This window comes from Amborella trichopoda, chromosome 10, assembly GCF_054954075.1.
Source record: "Amborella trichopoda isolate Santa Cruz 75 chromosome 10, AtrichopodaSantaCruz75HAP2 v2.0, whole genome shotgun sequence".
In the NCBI taxonomy this organism is placed as follows: domain Eukaryota; kingdom Viridiplantae; phylum Streptophyta; class Magnoliopsida; order Amborellales; family Amborellaceae; genus Amborella; species Amborella trichopoda.
The window spans coordinates 11,184,546-11,190,545 of NC_142345.1; positions in this window are offsets into that span (position 1 = coordinate 11,184,546).

A 6,000-nucleotide genomic window follows, 5' to 3' on the forward strand; every position below is an offset into this window, starting at 1 on the left:
GGGATTACTTAGATGACTCTGGTTTACCAGAGATTTATAGAGTTACAACTCTTGCCTTTTAGAAAACAAATCTCATTACAATTGTAATCCCACGAAATAGGAAACTCAATAAACTCAATATAGAAAACTTGATTTCTTGTAACATAAAAGGTAGGAAACTCAATATTTAACTGTCAACAAGAGTGAAGCATGGAATTTGTACAATGAAAAGACTATTCTTTTCTTTTTCTTATCGATTTGGTACCTTGATTCTAAACTTTGCAAATGTGAATAGAGAGAGTAATGGAGTTCGGGCATCGCGGCTAGGTGGGCGGATGCCTCAACATAATGCCCTATCCTCCATTCCTGCTATTAACATATCAAAAGAGAGTGAGACAGACCTAAACTAATCCGAGAACCCGACCTAAACTAATCACATCCAATCACATCCAACCCGACCTAAACTAATCCGAGAGCCCAACCTAAACTAATTCGAGAACCCGAGACACGAGGCCAAGATAGTTGTCGCACAGCCCACAATCTCCTATTTACAAAATCAGAGGGCTCCACATCCAAAGTTCCAGTTGTCAAACATGCCCTAAGAGTCCTCAAAAATCGATAATTGGCTCCCTGATCGTCAAGTTTCTCTCTATGCTCCACAAAAAATCAAAGAGCTTGGCTGTGATGAACTTGAAAATCTTGTTCACATTGATGTTGTGTAGGGCACTAGAGAAGTAGGGGTTGTGATGAACTTGAAAATCTGGTTCACATTGATGTTGTGTAGGGCACTAGAGAAGAAGAGGTTGTGTAGGGCACTAGAAAGAGGTTGTTTTGCTTCCCAAATATCTTCAAATTGATCATCTTAATCTTACGATGCATAAACATGAAAAAAAATGGATTTCAAGTCTTAAAAATAGTGCATGTTGTAATGCATTTTTTTACCATCAATTTTTAAGATTTCAACTTTTCATATATCTGTTCGAGCTATACTATTTTTTAAGCTTTAAATTTTATAATTAAAACCATATTTCTAGATACTATTCAAGGTGCGCTATGCAAACCGCACCCAAAAACTAACAAACATTTTTCCTGGAAATATATCAAACAAGTGTGAGAGACATTCACATATCTAAAGCCCAAAGAACATAGTAGATTCTTTTTTTCCACTTTGGCTGAAAAAATTCTCGTGAACTATCCCACGTCACAAAAATTAAAATAAACAAATAAGAATAAAAAACTGAAGGGTAAAGTATATAATGAGACCATTTATCTTTGGTACAAAGCGGACACAATTAATCTTGGTCATTGGATTGAAATTGGGTGGCTGCATTTATTTCATTGACAAAGCTCAAAGTTCAAAAAAAATTTTCTTGAACTTTATAACACACCCAAGCTACTAGATTTTACATCGGATGGTTGTAAGTAATTGTGACTTCATTGTACTAAAGATAAATGGTCTCATTGTATACGATCCCAAACTAGAAATAGCATAAGATCATCAAACCACCACCTAATTTTTTCACAAAATAGTTAAGAAGGAACCTAAATGGGAGAAATTTTAAGAAGTACCCACTCTATTGGAATTTTTTTTTTTTTTTTATTTAGCTACATCAATGATTTGTTGCATGTTTTAACCCACACTATTTTCACAGGTAAAAATACAATTAAAGTTTACTATTAATTAGAGACTTATAGTCTTATTATCTGTTTGAATTCTTGTGTTCCATTAAAAGTGTAAAAATTTTCAGAAAACTTTTGATTATAAGTATTCCATATACTCATGAATGTGTTATAATGCAATTTTGAAACTCTTAACACAATCTAATAAGCTGCTAAACATAAAGGAATTCAAGACTCTTTTCCTCTCTCTTTGTTCGTTTTTTTCCTTCTCTCTTCAGTGGTAAAACCCCAATAAATCCACCCATAGGTATCTTTTTATTTCTCTCATTTTGCTGAATCTTCGTTTGTTTTGTCTTGCTCTCACTCTCTTCGATTTTTCTCAGAAAAGCTACCCTTCATAGTTCTTATTTAAAGTGGAGCTTCATAAGTGACGTTTTAGCACATGTTAATTAATTTGCATAAAAATTCGCTACTCTAAGGAAATCAAAGACTAAAAGTACTATTTTTTTGTGATAACAAAATTGAAAGAGCATAATACTCATTTCTTTGAAAACTTAAAGAACTCTATAAATGAGCGAATGCATGTGTATATGTGTGTGTGAGAAAGACCTCAAAATTACACCTCCTATTGTTTTGAACCCTCTCTCTCAAACCCCACCTCATCACTCTCTCTCAATAAAAATCACTGATTTCAAAACTCTCTCTCTCAAACCCCACCTCATCACTCTCTCTCAAAAAAAAATCACCGATTTCAACTCTCTCTAAGCCCATGCCCTCTGTCTTCCCCCCTTGAACTCTCTCACTCTCTTTCATCTTCATTTTTCTTTGTAGCGAGTGAGAGAGGTCAATAAAATAAATGCAGCCACCAAATTTCACATTCAATGGTCAATACTAATTGTGACCACCTTGTAGTAAAGGTCAAGGTTTATGGAAATAAATGGTAACTAACTTAAAAAATATCTCTCTCATATATATTGATTACAGTATACACATTTGATAATAACCTGATGCCGCAGTATAAAATTACCAAGCGAATACCACTCAGCAAAAATTAACTGCGTTTAAGAGAGAAAATAAAAATCGTGAAGGAGAGAAATAACAATCGTGAAGGAAATTACGAGGAAAGAACAAAATACACAGATACGAGTATTCCGACACGGGCCACAATCACAAGAGAAGAAAACGCACCCACAAAAGGGCCTATCTCTATCTCTTCAAGAAAACACTTTCTTTATTCCATAAAACTCAATTTCCTTTTACAAGGTGTGTGCCTCATTCTTTTATACATTTAAATCACCATCTCACGTGAGTATCAAAAGATAACCCCTAATATATCTCACTAATAAAAACAAAATATCGTAATTAACCAAATTAAATATATCTCTAGATTCTTTCCATATTCTTCCATCCAACTTCCTAAAAGATAACTACAACTCTCTACTTCATTCTTTACACCTAGGTGACTCATTATCTTCCCCAGTTTCAACCAAACAGAAAAAGATAACACTGCCTTTAAAATAGGAAACAAAATATATTTCCTAAAATCTAAAGATAAACACCTTATACCCCCAACTAATACAATAGATAAACTTTATAATTGTGACCTCCTATCCCAACTCCTACCAAAAACCTACTCATCCTTCCTAGATTGAAGCCACCTAATTTTGATCTGCATCATTCTCCTTGCCTGGAGAAAACGTAACCTTGAGTTTTCAAATGCGATAAGATCAAATTTTCCTTGCATCGTTCTTCAACTCGAATATTACAAACACGATCATGCGACCTATAGGTTACTGCACTTATCAAATCATCTTGAACATTACAAACACGATCTTGTGACCTGTGGGTTACTGCGTTGATCAAGGCATAACAATTGGACAAGACTGAGAAACCCTCGAGGAAAGGATCGTCGCATGTCGATTTTTCAACGACATGCAATTTCTGAAATTACTCCAACTTCATCTGCGTCACACCACAAATACATCGGTTTCTTCGTCATACATCTCCATAGGCTCGATCCCGAATACATCGGTTTCTTCGTCATACATCTTCATAGGCTCTATCTCCTCTGGGATCAAGTCAATATCTTGATTCTTCACCTCTTCATCGATAAGAAAATTAGATATCCTTGCTGCCTCAAGGATAATTTCTTTTTTTTAATCTTGCTCTTCATCAAAAACATGAACTTCATCAAAGATGGGGTAACCTGTGACATCTAAGAATGATGATTACAATTGAAGAAAAAAAACTACATATTCTTCATCTTCAACTAGTTTTTCGTCAATCTTAGGTAGAACAATCTCTCGACCATGAGGCTCCCGATCATGAGGCTCTCGACACAGAGTATTAGCATAGAACGGGTTCTCGAAAATAGTGTCTGACTCACTACCATAATCGTGTTTTTACGCCAAGCACAAGGTCGGCTCTTCTACTTGCCTTCTCAAACTTTTGTTCTCCATCTCTTGGAGTGCTCAGAGATTTTTTTCTCGTTGGATGGATTGAGTCCCGATGCCCCGCCATTGACCTTGATGCAGTATAAAATTTACCGACAAACAACATCAACAAAAAGAATCACATTTAAGAGAGAGAAATAAAAAATCATGAAGGAAATCCCAAGAAGAAAGAACAAAACACGCGGATACGAGTATTCTGGCATAGGCCCCATAACCGCAAGAGAAGAAACAATACCACAAATGATCGCCTCTCAATCTACGATCTCAAATATCACATTTCTTTCTTTCATAACATTCAAATCTCCTTTTACATGGTGCGTACCTCCTTCTTTTATACATTTAAATCACCATCTCAAGTGAGTCTCAAAAGATAACCCAAAATATACCTCACTACTAAAAGGGTGTGGTTTCTATAAACAATCCAATTAAAGCGAACCTTAAAATTTTATCAGAACATATAATTTTGTTGTAAAAAATTCTTAGTATTATCTTAAAATCTATTTTCATACCTAATTAAAAAATTTTAAATTTAAAAAATGGTTAAAATCAGGTAGATCTATAAATATATGAAAATCTTGAAAATGGACAATCAAGATAATGTGTTGCAAGATGCACTATTTCTATGATTCAGAAACTTTTTTTTTTCATATTCATAGGTCTCGATGTAGAGATGATTGATTAGAGGGCTTTTTCAATATTAAAACAACATTTTCGATAAATTTTTGAGGTGCATATGTGATTCTACATTTTAAGGTTGCAACCTTATATAAACTTTTCCCCTACTAAAAACAAAATATAATAATTAACCAAAATAAATCTATCTTTAGATTCATTCCATAATCTTCTATCCAACTTCCTATAAGATAACTACAACTCCCTACTTCATCCTTTACACCTACGTGACTCATTATCTTTCCTAGTTTCAACCCAACCTAAAAAGTTAACACTCCTTTTAAAATAGGAAACAAAATCTATTTCCTAAAATCTAAAGATAAATCCGTATACCCCCAACTAATACAAGAGATAAACTTTCCTAAACGTGACATCCTATCCTAACTCCTACCAAAAAATTACTCATCCTTCCTATATTGAAGAAAACGAACTCTTTCAAAATTTAAGCCAAAAATGTATTTCCTAAAAAAATAAATTTTATCAAACTAAATAAAAAATCCTATTTTTAATAATTAATCCTAATAAATAAAAATAAAAAGTCCACCCAATTTCTAAAAATAAAATTAAAATTTGTAGCTCCTAAAGTTTGATCTGCATTACCTCATAGACAATATATATTTCCTTTTCATACTCCCCCTGAAACTCAAGATGCTATGAGAGATAGAGAGAGCAGCTGGAGTTTGAATACTAAGTCACGGAAATGGCCAGTTGGATCTTCAGGTGCATACTCAGATTGCTTGATCAACAAGCATAGAGGAATATCAGAATAGGTCAGGCTCAAGCAACGGTAGATTAACAAGCCTCATAAACAAAATACGAATAGAGTAGGCTTGAGCAACAAACAAACCTTCAGATCTTCTCCAGAGACAAATAAAAAGTCAAGTCGATTGAGAAACATAATGGTACTTGGAAGTGCCAATAGAACTCAACGCATATCCATGATCGACTCAGCAGCTCGCAAACAGATATACATGATCGAGTAAGAGAACAATAGACTTGAAGGTATAGAAAAGAACATGATTGAATAACAGAGTAATAGACTCGATCTTACTGGAATGGCCACAACAAATATAAATATGGCTCTGATACTAAGTAAAGAGTCTCAGGTTTCTTTGAAGAAACTCAATGTCTATTGATCAATATGAATATATAAGCTTGTCTTAAATAGATAAATATAGATGACAATAATAGAAATAAATCATATACACCTATACTAGGATAAAACCGCCTCGTAAGGAGAGAATATTTCACTTCCAGAGCCCAACTTTACTTGGTA